Here is a 14,264-nt window from a genome sequence, read left to right as displayed (position 1 = left end):
CACTCTGGAGACTGAGGCAGGAAGATCATTGAGAGCTGGAGGCCACTCGGATACATAGTTCAAGGCCATCTAGTGAGACCTTGTCTCACTAGACCTGAACCATCTAGTGAGACCTTGTCTCAAAAAAAAAAAAAATAAATGAAAACTTTTCCCCAGCACGCTGTTCTAAAGCACCAGAACGCTAACCAGTCATTGATGCTTATGGCACAGTCTGGCCTGGCACCAGTCTGGGAATGTAGATCATGAAAAGTAGAAGACACATGTGCAGAGTGGTCACAAATGTCCATGCCACGTTCTGTTTTAATAATGATGCAGGCTCCACCTTGTGCTGCTGTTGGGATATCTAGGGCTATATGGGTTTTTGTTGTTGTTGTTGTTTGGTACCAGGAATTGAACTCATGACCTCACACTTGCCAGACAGGCACTGTGCCACTGAGCTATATCCCTGGGGCCATATGGTTTTTGCAAAATGGCTTTTCTCATCATTTGTACTTCTGAATTTACTGATGAAAGACCCTCTGCAGTGTCATTTAGCACCTTTTGAGTATACTTAGTAAGAGATTCCCTGTGCCCTATTACATCTTCAAGTTCTGTTTGGGGAATAAAGATAGTAGCCACAAGGTCACACCAGTGAGAATCTGGTCTGGTCCATTGATGTTGTGTGACTGGGAGGTTGGTTGGTGAGGTATTGTTTTAACTCAGCACCCTTGGGCCCATGGGTACCCAAATGTACATCTTCCTACCCACCTTGGAGGCAAGCAAGGCCACAGGTCTGTGACACTGGGTGTCATTTGGGGGTGGCGTCTGATTCCTGCTCTTGTCCCCCAGTCAGCAGTGAACAAGTCACTGCCTCTTAACAGAGTGTGAAGACAGCTCCGTGTAGGAATCTGCCCCATATTTCAGGAGGAATCGCTCCATTTATCACAAGTTTTTTTTTTTCTTTGCTTGTTTTTGAGACAGGGTCTTGCTATGGAGCTCAGGCTGGCCTTGAACTCACTATGTAGCCCAGGCTGGCCTTGAACTCATGGCAATCCTCCTGCCTCAGCCTCCCAAATGCTAGGATTACAGACATGCACCACCAGGTCCAGCAAGTATGTTTTTTTGTTCCCAACAAAGGGGCACTAGCTGGGAGTTGCCCAATAGGGGATGTCAGCCAGATGTGTTCACCACATCCCTGGCAATATTTAGCTCTCATCGTGGGTTTTAGGAGGGTGGGGTAGATGATGAGCTCTATATTTCCATATCTGAGGATTAACTGTGGCTAGAGCAAAATCCTTCCCATGGCCCCTTTCATGAGGAGCTTCATTTATAGGCCACTGAGGGATACTGGACCTGGTAGCAAGCTTAAAAGTTGGCACAGCAGGCTATAGTTATTTTATAAAAAAAAATTTGAGACAGGGTCTCATTATGTACTTCAGGCTGGCCTTGAACTCACTGTGTAGCCCAGGCTGGCCTGGAACTCACAGTGATCCTCCTGCCTCAGCCACCCAACTGCTGGTATTATAGGCTTGCACCACATCACCCAGCTGATTTATAAAATTTGGAAGTTTTATCCACTCATCTCCTTGAAGAGGAGACACCCGCCATGGTACCTCAAATACACTAGAAGCAGGCACTTGTCCACAAAGTCAGCATGCATCTTTGTTGATGCTTTTGGCATATTGCTGAGCCTTGTCAAGGAAAAGACCGATTCTCCCATTGGAGAATTGTGTAAGGTTAAGAGAAAATTGCATCATCTGCCTCTGATTTTAGCAGACCTAGTACAGTTGTCTTGTTATAGAGTTCACACTGGTCTTGAACTTACTGTGTAGCCCAGGCTGGCCTCAAACTCAAAGTGATCCTTCTGCTTCAGCTTCCTGAGTGCTGGGGTAACAGGCCTGCACCACCACACCTGGCAAGGAAGAGTTTTAATTTTTGAGAAGTGAACCCAAGATTTACGTCCTTGTAGCTCGACAGCTGTGGGTGTGCTTAGAACTCGGTAAGGGGCCCTTCCACTTAGGGGAGGAGCGGCTCTAAAGGCAACTCCATCTTCCAAACTTTGACACACAGTCCCTGGGATGAATTTTAGGGATATGTGTTGCAGAGTCTGGTGCAAGAAAGTTTTTATTGCCGTATTCTAGTAAAGCCCTCTGTACCTCACCTAGACTGATGATGTGTTTTATCATTTCCTGTGTCTGAGGGTCAGTGACTAGAGAGAAGTTAGAAATGGCCTCTCACAGAGCACTTCATAAAGGCTTAGCTGGAAAGTTTCAGAGCAACTCTAATCCCCAGTAAAGCAACAAGTAAGCGTTTTGGCCAAGAACTCTGAGGTCTCTTGGCACAATGTTGCGGGGGTCTGAGTATGAATATTGGCCCTTTCACCCTTTCCCGTTGCACCACCAGACCCAGCTCCAGGGCCTGTGTCTAAAAGGTTCCACCACACTGGGGGCCAAGCTCCCAGCTCACGAACCTGAGGAGCAAATCACTTCCAGCCTGTATTCCCTCCCCTCAGAGCTCCTGTTCATTCAGCCGGTCTCACCCCCACTCCTGGTTCCTGCTCACCAAGCCTACCTGGCTTCCTTTTCTTTTGAGACAGGGTCTTGCTGTGTCACCCAGGCTGGTTTTGAACTCCTGGGCTCAAGTGATTTCTCTGACTCAGCCTCCCTGGTAGCTGGGATGATAGGCACTGCCACCTGGTCTGGCCTGGCTTTCTTTTTGCTCCCATTAAACCACACGCTCCACAATCTCACTTTGTTGTTACAGCTGGAGGAAGGTAATTAATGCAGACTCCCCAGCCTCAGTGCCCTGGAAATCCGCCCAGGTCCTGAATGCAGACTTTGATTCTGCAGCCCTCCCCGAGGGAGGATCCGCCTCCAGCCGGCTGCTGAAGACTCTCCTTTGCTCACAGACTGGGCCTCCAGGCACAGCCTCCCGAGATCTCAACCTCAACTACAAAGAGCCCTTACCGCTTGGGGCAGGAGCTGTCTCAGGGCCCTCCAAAGCCTACTTCAAAATGCCCAGTCTCTGAGAGGCTGAGGCAGGAGGGTTGCAAACTTGAGCTCAGCCTGGGCATCTTTGTGACTTAGTGACGGCCTCCTTCAAAATAAAAAAAGAAAAAATATCTGGGGATATAGTTCTCTGCCAAGGTCCTGGGTTCAATCCCAGTTCCATGGGGAACAAAAACATCTGGAATGCTTCTGACAGAAGACACAGATTAATGAATCCCTTTGGAAATGCTGTCTGGCTGCCAGGTGCCCAGCAACTTCCTGTCTTCTGCTCCTGGTCTGGGCGAACGGTATGCAGACCGAGTGAGCCAGCAAGGGCGTGTACATGCGGCTGTCAGCAGCAGCCAGAGAGCAGGGCCTCAAGCCTATAACCCAGCTGCTCCAGAGGCCGAGACAGGAGAGTCACAGGTTCGAAGCCAGGCCAGGCAATTTAGTTACTGAGTGAGATTCTGTCTCTACATACATAAGAGAGAAACCCCCCCGTAGTCACAGGAGCTGTGTCACATTAACGTGGATTGCCAACCGCAGGGGGCCTGGGCGCCAGCCCACAGGTGACCTTCGGGTGACAGCTCCAGAGCTGTTCTCAGGCTCCCCAAGTAGGCGACACCATGAAGCAGGTGGACTTTCCCCAGGATCATGGGTCAGAATTCATCTCCTTCTTCTTCCCCCTTTGCCTTTGCTCTCGAACTCCTTCTACCCAGATAGGGACACTTTTCACAACCTTCCCCTTTGCACCCATCAGCTGAACAGCTGCTTGGAAACTGCTAATCTCCATCTGTCCTATTCTCTCTGATCTTCCACTGTGGACTCTTATTTTCTAGTTTGCTTTTTTTTTTTTTTTTTTTTTGTCTTTTGAGACAGTTTCTCGTTATGCAGTTCAGGCTGGCCTTGAACTCACTTTGTAGCCCAGGCTGGCCTCGAACTCACAACAATCCCTCCAGCACTGGGATTACAGGCGTGCGCCACCATGCCTAGCTTCTAGTTTGCTTTTGAGACAGGGTCTCGCTATGTACCCCAGAATGGTCTAGAATTCAAGATCCTCCTACCTCAGCCTCCCAAGTGCTGGGATGACAGGTGTGCACCCCCATGTTTGGCTTGGACAAACTTTCAACCCTAGTGACCAGTGTGATGAGACACGTAGCCGCCAGATGGCCTTCGCTCACATCCCTATGGTGTCTTTCAAGCTGTATCTTCTATTAACCTTCCTTGTACTCCCCCGTACTAGCGGGTAACTCAGGGGTGCTCCACCACTGAACTACATCCCCTTCTTTTATTTGCTTACTTTTTTTTTTTGAGACAGGGTCTCGCTATGCCATTCAGGCTGGCCTTGAGTTCACTTTGTAGCCCAGGCTGCTCTCGAACTTGAAACAATCCTCCAGCCTCAGCCTCCTGAGGGCTGGGATTACAGGTATGCGCCACCATGCCTGGCTTTATTTATTTTTTGAAGCAGGGCTTCACTAGGTTGCTCAGGCTGACCTTGAACTTGCGATTCTCTAGCCAGATCACAGGTGTGCATCACTATGCCCAGCTTTTTTCTTGCTTTTTTCAACAAATCAAACATGAAGCCTGTGCCCCTCGCACCGATTTCTGAACATTGGCTGTGGCAGCTAAGCAGTGCGACTACTCCTGATGTCAACACCCAAATTGGCAAAGGAAACTACTCTTCTTTTTTCTTTTTTTCCCTTCCTTTTTTGTCTTTTTCCAAGAGAGGGACTTGCTATTTAATCCAGGCTGGCTATGAACTTGTGGTCCTCTTGCCTCAAGCCTCCTGAGCACTGCGTTTACAAGCATGGGCCATCATGACCGGATTCTGAACTGATTTTCTTCCTGCCAACATGAGTTTAAGGGCCCTGGATAAACTTCTATGGAGGCCCCAGGATGCCCCACACTCAGGACCATTGGAATGGGACTTCCTGGACACGAGGTAGCTCAGTGCTAACACCTGTGACACCAACAAAGGAGTCTGGACTGCCTGCATCCAGTGACAAAGCCACCTCAGAGCTCCTTTATCAGATACTATGCAGCCTGTTCTGAGATAGCCCTCCAGCAGCACAAGGATATGCATCACATATCAACATGGCCAGTGACAAAGGTCATGCAATCTTCTAATCTTGAGACTCACGGATTCCACTCGCCTTAATCATAAACATGGGTTTTTTGAGACAAGGTCTCACTAAGTTGCCCAGGTTTGCCTCCAATTTGCCATCCTCCTGCCTCAGCCTCCCGAGTGCTGGGATTACAAGTGTGTGCTGCCATGGCCAGCTTACTTTTTTCAACGTCAGTGCTGATTAAATCTATAACTTATCAACTGACATAAATGGTCAGGAGGGTGTGGATCTTACTACCCATCACTGCCTGCTCCCCCCTCGATGCCAGTCTAATTACAGATTGGACAGCTTCATTCATAAATTCAAGCTACACAAAGGAATACATAAAAGGACATTGAAAATCTACTTGCAGGCTGACACCCTAAGGAGAATCTTATTCTCACATTTCAGAACTTGTGACTTGGAAGAAGCAAATGTAAATCCACAGTAACATAACAAAAGCTCGGTAACCCTAGGCAAACACCGCACTGGTCCAGCCGGAAGTGAACAGTTTACCTTCTATGTGACCGGGCCCTGGATGCCCTCACTGCCCAGCCAGGCGCAGGGGCGCACACCTGTAATCCCAGCAGAGCCGGAGACCGAGGCAGAAGGATCTTCCCAAGATCAAGGCCAGCCTGGGCTACACAGTGAGACCCTGTCTCCAAAGAAAATGGGCAGGGAAAGTTTGGATCAGAACAGCGTTAGTAACCTCTGTGTCACCTGGAGTTTCCCAACATCCTGTGTGTTTCCTTATCCGCAGCCTCCCTTCCACCATCTCTCCAAGGTTAAACTTCTTTTGTTTCGTTTCGGTTTGGGTTGGGTTTTTTGAAGCAGGGTCTCATTATGCAGCTGGCACCATGCCTGGCACCAAGGTTAAACTTGAGGATGGGAATCTAAACCCATGCCCGTTAGTCATTTCATGCCCCAGGGGCTGTGCCAGGCAAGAACTTCCTCCTCTACCTCTGCTATCCTGTGCTCCCAAGTGGAATGAATGAATGAATGAATGAATAAGTGAATCAGCACCACTGTAGCGGGGGGTGGGGTCTGGCCCACTAGAGCTCGGAGGGATGGACCGGTTCGCTGGATACCCCTCCCCTTCACACCCTGGCACCCCAGGTACAGCTCCCCCAGGGATGGAGCCCTAGGCAGGCTTCTGCTTGTCTCCTGGCAGCCTGGCCGAGGCCCTAGTTCTGCACCCTGCTCTCTTCTGGGCTGGGCTATACCTTGCAAGTGATGTGGCTTGGCTTGTTTGTGTATGTTGCTATTTTTTGTTTTATTTTGTTTTTCTGGCAGTGCTGGGGATGGAAGAGGGGCCTGTTCCATGGTAGGCAAGAGCCACACCCAAGCCAGCACCTCTGGGTTTTCCTCCAAGCAACCATGCAGCAGAGGCAGAGGCGCTATCCCCTTCATCGGGACCACGTGGTGAACGGCGGCTCTGCTGACTGCTTGCTCCACGACACTGAAATTCTTATCCAGCTTCGAAAGCCACCTTGCTCTGCAGCCTCCCCTCCTGAGGGAGAGCGGAAGTCACTGCTTTCTAGGTTTCAACAGGCGCTGCGTTCGGGTGGTGACTGGGCCCGAAGGCCTGAGTGGTAATAGCTTGGCTTGTTTCGTCAGTGCATTTGCAGCACACAGTGATCACATTCACTGTGTGCGGCTGGTCCACATACGTCACACATCTCAGCTATTTTTTAATCCCCTTTTCTTCCCTGTCTGCCCCCTCCCTCTGTAGGGAACCTCCTTGGTCTCTCCTTGTACCCCAGAGAGGAATAGCGGTGGGTATGAGGAAAATAAAGACAAGAGACAAGAGCTGGGTCAGGTGGAGGTGGCCCCGTACCTGGTTGGCAAGAGGACTGACTTCAACGGTAGCGGCGTTTATTTATACTCTTGCAAAGTCAGTATCAGGAGGGGCAATGTTGCCTAGCGACTAACGGCTATAATTGTCCAGGCAGGACATCTTTCTCAAGATTGAGGTATCTGGACTGCGTGAGGCGCTCTGGCTCTGTCCTGCCCTCATGCCTCGACCAATTTCCAGCTCCAGCGGCTCCCAGCATCCCTCCATCTCTTGATCCTTTATCATTGGAAACAGATCTCACTACTTCTTGCCCTTTGCTTTTTATTAATATTTTGGGTTTCTCACATAAGAAAAATGCAATACATAAGCTTCTTATGTATTGTCAAAATTGCCTGATTTATTTCGCCTAATGGTATGGTCTTAAGGTGCATCCGTTTTCCTACAGATGACTCAGGTTTATCCTTCTTTATGACAGAGTAGTACTCCCTTGTGCATAAATACCACATTCTTTATCCATTCATCTCTTGATGGGTGGCTTCCAAGGTTTAGCAAAAAAAAAAAAAAAAAACCCATTCTGTAGGTTGTCTCTTTTCTGTATTGGTTGTTTCCTTTGCCATGCAGCTTTTTTATTTCATATGACCCCTTTTGTTGATTCTGGTACTATTTCTTATGCCACTGGGCTCCTGTTCAAAAAGTCCTTGCTTGTGGCTATTATGAATTGCAGTACTATAAACATGGATATGCATATGACATATGACATCTGTAACTCTTTTAGGAAGATCCCTAGAAGGGGAATAGCAGGGTCAAATGGAATTTCTAATTTAAATTTTTTTTTGAGCAATCGTCACACTGATTTCCATAGTGGTTGGACTGATTTACATTCCCAACAACAATGTAGAAGCCCCCTACCCGCTACAGCCTCAACAGCATTTGTTATTTGATTTCTTGATGATGGCCATTCTTTCTGGAGCAAGATGGGGCTCTCCATGTTGTTTTAATTTGTATTTTTTCTCATGGACAGAGATAGTGAACATTTTTTTCCTGTATTTATTGGTCATTTCTACCTGTGAGAAGTGTCCATTCATTTTTTTTTTTTTTTTTTCTGTATTTTGGAGACAGGGTCTCGCTATGCAGTTCAGACTGGCCTTGAGCTCACTTTGTAGCCCAGGGTGGGCTCGAACTCGCAACGATCCTCCTGTCTCAGTGTCCTGAGTACTGGGATTACAGGTGTGTGCCACCATGCCTGGTGCATCCATTCATTTTGGCTGCCCCAGTTTTGATTAGAGCTCTTATTGGGGAGTAATTTTGAATTTTTATACATCTAGAGATTAGTCCTCTGTTGAAGGAATAGCTGGCAAAATCTTTCCCATTCTGTAGGTTGTCTCTTCATTGTATTGGTTGTTTCCTTTGCTATGCAGCTTTTTTATTTCATATGACCCCTTTGTTGATTCTGGTACTATTTCTTGTGCCTCTGGGCTCCTGTTCAAAAAGTCCTTGCTTGTGGCTATGTCTTCAAGTTTGACCTATTTTATCCCCTAGCTGATTAAGTGTATCTGTTTTAAGGTGCACCTAAGATCTGCTCTCTCTCTTGTTGCTTTTGCTGTCTTCTGCTGTCATCATGAACTATTGCTCTCCACTATGTGTCACCCTGCCTTGGAGCCAGCTGATAATGGACAAAAACCTCTGCAAACTGTGAGCTAAATAAACTTTTTCCCCTTTAATTTTGGGTGTTGAGTATTTTGTCTCAGCAACAAGAAAGGTAATAAGACAGAATTTGGTACCAGAGAAGTGGGGTTGTTGCTGTGACTATACCTGACCATGTGGTTCAGGAGCCTTTGTGAATGACTTGTGGGAAGATATTGGGGAGGTTCAGAGATGGCAGCTGAAATAGGCTGTTCTGTATGGTGGATTCTAGTCAGAGCTCAGAAGACCAGAAAGCCAGTAAACACCAGGCTCAGGAAGTTTCTGCTGGGAAGAAGGCCTGCATTTGCTATTGAACTCCAGATGACGTATGTTATGGCTTCGCACAAAGTTTGTTTATATTTTGCTCATGTCCAGAGACTTTGCCTGAGACTGAGCTTAAGAGAAGAAGATTTATTAATCTTGTAGAAGAAATTTCAAGGCAATTAAATGTTGAGGTGGTGGCATGGCTACTGCTGGGGGCTTTTAGCCAGATTTATGTTGAGAATCAAGAGCAGACAGCCTAGCAAAAAAAAAGATCCTAACAGAATGATTGAAAACATTATAAGGGGCCAGGGATATAACTCAGTGGCACAAGTGCCTGCCTGGCAAGTGCAAGGTCTTGAGTTTGATTAGCAGTACCAGTAAAATAAAATAAAATAAAATAAAATAAAACATTGTGAGTTTGGCCTGAAAGAAAGCTCCAGTAAAGCTGTGGACTGCAAAAATAGTACAGAGGAGACCTTGATTGCTGAGAAGGAACAGGAGAATAGAAAAGATGGATCTAAAAGCATCGCAAGCGGCAGCAGGACTCTACCCTCTGTAGTGTCAAAATTGCCAAAGTGAAAGACTTTGCTTGAGAAGAAAGTCACAGGGCAGCATGCTCCATCATGGCAGAGGCCTAGAGAATTTGTTTCTCAGAATTGGACTCAGAGCGCTTAATGATCCAGGCACTCCATCCCTACAGGCAAGAGAAAGGGAAGCCTGGGGACTGCTCCAGCTGGCAGCAGACCTTGGCATCATGCACATGGTGCTGGTTTTAGGGGCATGCAGAATGCAAGAGTTGTGGGATCAGGAAGTCTTCCACCCAGATTTCAGGAGAAGGCCAGGCAGTGTGCCCAAGAGGACAGTGTGTGAAGCTGTGAGTGTGAAGCCAAAGGTGCAGTGGAAACCCCAGAAGTCTGGAGTGGCCAGGAACGTGGACTATCTGGGGAAAACTGCAAAGAGAGCAGAACAGGTCTCAGAGAGAAGCCATTGAGAGCTACAACTACTGGAAATGTCATACATGTGGAGCTAATCAAGCCCATTGGAGTTCACTTCTTGCCCCAGATTACTTCAGATGCTGCCCATGGAACTACAGGGCTTAATGCTTGCCCTGCTGAATTTTGGACTTGTTTTGGTCCCATTCATTTGTATCCCTGTTTGTACCTTTTGGGGTGGTCATGTTTATCTTGTGCCATTGCATGTTGGGAGTGTTTAATTTTCATTTGTACAGGTGCTAGAGGCTAAGAGTTTTCCTTCAATCTCTGAAGAAACTTTTGACTTGGAGTTTTCAGCAATGCTGACACTGTTAAGACTTGGGCAACTATTGGAGATGGACTAAATGCCTTTTGCATAAAAGGATGAGCATAAGTCTGGGGGGGCCAGGGGTGGAATGTTATGGTTTGTGTTTAGGTGTCCTCCCCAAAGACTCATGTAGTCATAGGGGTTTTTTTGGAGGTGGCTGTGTAGGGGACAGCAACTCTTAGCATATCATTTTTAAGATAGAATAACTTTAGTCTTAGTATAAGCCTCAAAAATGTGTCTTGAGAAACATTCCTGAGGGATTGTAAAAAATTAACTTTACAGTTGACTTTGCCTTGGAAGGCTTCTCCAAAGACAAAGAACACCTGGGCCCAGATAACCACCTATGACCCTGCCTGGATTGTTTCATCCCTTCCCTGGCCCTAGTTAAACATTGTAACCCTAAAGGAGTGTATAGATGTAAAAAGGGGAACAAACAGAACAGAGTGCAGGAAGTATATATCATAATGGTTGGGCTCATGACCCTGATCTGGCCACGCAGGACAAGGAAAACAACACGTGGCCACCTGAATCAATGGCTGTAGCATTCCATTCTGTTACCATGGAAACCAAAAATGTATATAAGGTGGAAACAAAGACCCGGACAGACGGGGCTGCCATTTCCTGACCTGCTAGTCGGGGATGTACGGTGACCGGTCTAAATTCAATAAACTCTGTTTACCCTAAAATTGAATCCTTCAGTCTTCTGTGGAAATCAGCCTGTCTGCCATTACAGCTGAATCTAGAGTGTGTGACTGATTCCCAATGCAATGCTGGGATTAAGGATGTGAGTGCTACAATCCCCCCTACGACAGGTAGCCTGCATAAAATATAAGAGACAGAGTCTTATCTCCTTCTCTCAAGAAAATTTAAATCTTTCATTCATTTTTAGGTTAGTACATGGTAAGATATATGAGTCTAGATTCTATCAAACTGGCATTTGGATGGCCAGTTTTCCCAGCACCTCTTATTAAAGAGTCTGTCTTTCCTCCAGTGTGTGTTTTTGACCCTTTGGTCAAAGATCAAATAGCTAAATGTGTCTGAAGTTGTTTGTGCTTCCTCTATCAGTGGCACTGATCCATGTCTGTTTTGTGCCAGCACCATGCTGTTTTATCACTTTGGTTTTGTAGTATTGAAGGAGGAAATCAAAATTTTAAATAAAAGCCTGCCCAGGATGCCTGTCAAAACCAAGTGGACATGTCCAGCAGGCCCAGTAACAGAGCACTTCTCCCTTTGTGTAAACCCCTATCTTTGCTGCCTTTGTCACTGATGGCCTTGCAATGTAACTTCAAATACATGGAACACTTCTTCATGTAACTCATGCCTGTTTAACAGATGTTCAAACTCCCTCAGCAACCCATGATGTCACCCAACCCTCCAATCATATGCGCCAAATCTGCCTATGTACCTCCCCACTTACTTTACCTTTAAAAGCCCCAAAACCCCGCTGGGTGGGGCTCTCACTCTGGGAGATATCCTAGTCAGAAGCCCACTGGTGTAATAAACTGCCTTCTAAGCTCCTCAGTGCCGTTTCTCCTGTGTTTGGTCTGTTTTCTGTAACAGTGTAACTTCAAGCCCAGGATTGCTTTTGCTATTCTGAATCTCCTCTGGTTCCATGTGAATTTCAGTATTGTTTTCTCTAGATCTGTGAGGAATGCTGTTGGCATTCTGACTGGGGTTGTGTTAAATCTACGTATCAGTTATGGAATTGTGGCTGTTGCAACAATCCTGGTTCTGCCTACCCAGGAATAGAGGGTATCTTCCCATTTTCTGATGTCCTGTTTGGTCTCCTTTTTCAGAGTGCTGTAGTTTTCTTGTGGGGTGGTGGCGGGGGTGGGGGGTGTTCAGTCATTGTCCTGGTATAATCTTCAGACTGGCCTAAAACTTGCAGCAATCCTCCTGCTGCAGCCTCCTGACTGCTGGGATTACAGGTATATGCCACTATGCCTGGCTAATTACTGTAGTTTTCATTGTAGAGGTTTTTCACTTCCTTGGTTAATTCCTAAATGCTTAATGTTGTAGATGCTACTGTGAATGGTACTGTTTTCCTAATTTCTTTCTAAATGACTTCATTACTGATAATAGAAACACTATTTCTGTGGGTTTGTTTGTGACTATATAGTTTAGGGTGGATTTGAAGTCACTATGTAGGCCAGGATGTCCTTGAACTCACAGGAATCCTCCTGCCTTAACCTCCTGAGTGCTGGGATAACAGGTATGAGCCACCATGCCCAGCTTCAGTGTGCTGATTTTGTATCCTGCTTTGCTGAATTTGGGTATTAATTCCAGGACTCTTTTGGTAGAATTTTGTTTGGAGTCTTTTATGTAGGGGAGCAGGTCATCTACAAATAGTGCTAATTTCACTTCTTTCCTATATGTACCTCTTGGCAAAAATAAAATATTGTGGTGGCTAAGATTTGTTTTTTTTGTGGCTAAGATTTTGAGGACTACATTGAACAGTAGTGATGACAGTGGACATTCTTTCTTTTAAATTTATTTTTATTTATTTCTTATTTTTATTTATTTATTTTTTTTTTCACACATTCTAGTCTTATTCCTGACTTCTGCACACTAAGCCATCTTTGCATCCCTGGGATGAAGCCTACTTGCTCGTGATGATTATTTAGATTTGTTGCATTGTTTGCCAGCATCTTGTTGAGGATTTTTGCATCTATATTTATTAAAGAGCTTGGTCTATAGTTCTTTTTTGGTTAGACGCTTGTCTGGTTTTGGGAATGAGAATAATGCTAGTTTCCAGGAATGTCTTTGGGGGGCCTCCTTCCCTTTTAATTTCATTAAAGCGTTTGAGGAATATTGGCATTAGATCTTCTCTGAAGTGCTTGTACAATCTGACAATGCATTCATCAGAACCTGGGCTTTTCTTACTTGGTAGGTTTTTTTTTTTTAAATTTTTTTATTACTGCTTAGATTTCATTGCCTGTTACTGAATTATTCATGGTTTTTAAATCTTATTCAATTTTGGTAGTTCATATGTCTCTAAGAATTGATGCATTTCTCTTGAATTCTCCAGTGTATTAGCATACAAGTTTCCAAAGTACTTGCTAATCATCTGCTGGATTTTGGTGGTGTCTGTTGTAATTTCACCTTTTTATTTCTAATTGCCTTGATTTCAGCCTTTTCTTTCCTTTTTCTTTTTGTAACATTGGCAAAGGGCTAGTATACTTTTATTCCTCCAGATCCAGCTCTGCAATGCACTGATTCTTTGTATTATTTTTTAGTATTCATTTTATCCTCTACAATCTCCTTTCTTATTCTAGCATTGGATTTAGACTGTCCTTGTTTTTCTAGAACCTTGAGGTGTGTCATCAGGTTATTTATTTGGGCTATGTTTCCCTGATGTGGGCATTTGCAGCCGTAAACTTACCTCTTAGGACCACTTTTAACCTATCACATAAATTCTACTGGCATTATTAATTCAAGGGACTGTCTTATTTCTCCCTTGATTTCTTCTGCGTCCCACTGACTCAAAAGTATATTGTTTAATTTCCATGCATTTACATAAATTTCACTTTCTTTTGCCATTGTTTTCATTGCTATGTGATCTGATAATATGCATTGTATAATTTTGATTCTTTTGCATTTACTCAAGTAAGCTTTATTGGCTAGTATGTTATTTTGGAGGAAGTTCCGGGTGTTGCTGAGAAGAGTATTATTATTTTGTATTATTATGTATTATTTTGTCAGTGGGTGGAACTATAGGTATCTATTAACCAATCACGTTTACCCCAAGGGTCACCTGGGCAGCATGCTTGCGTACATACTGACTATCCAGAGTGTCACGTAGGAAGGTGTTGTTTCATCCGGTTGATTCTTGTATTAAATTGGATAAAACCAGGCTCCCAGAGGGAGGGCCCCCAGCGCACGGGGAGCCTCGGGCGGCTCACTCCCAGCCTCGTAGGCCCCCGGAAGGAGGGCTTCTGGCGCACAGGGAGCCACGGGGGGTGGGGTGGGGGGAGCGCTGGTCTTCCGGCTGGCTAGCTTCCTGCCTCGTAGGCCCCCGGAGGGAGGGCCCCCAGCGCATAGGGAGCCATGTGGCGGCGAGCGCTGTTGCGCTCTGGCCCTTAGGCCAGCCGCCGCCGCTCAATTGAGATCTATCATGACACAGAGAAACAGTGACACAATTGGCCCACCATG

Source organism: Chinchilla lanigera, unplaced genomic scaffold (assembly GCF_000276665.1).
Source record: "Chinchilla lanigera isolate Chin_1 unplaced genomic scaffold, ChiLan1.0 scaffold00154, whole genome shotgun sequence".
NCBI classification, from domain to species: Eukaryota; Metazoa; Chordata; class Mammalia; order Rodentia; family Chinchillidae; genus Chinchilla; species Chinchilla lanigera.
This window is presented reverse-complemented; position numbering follows the sequence as displayed.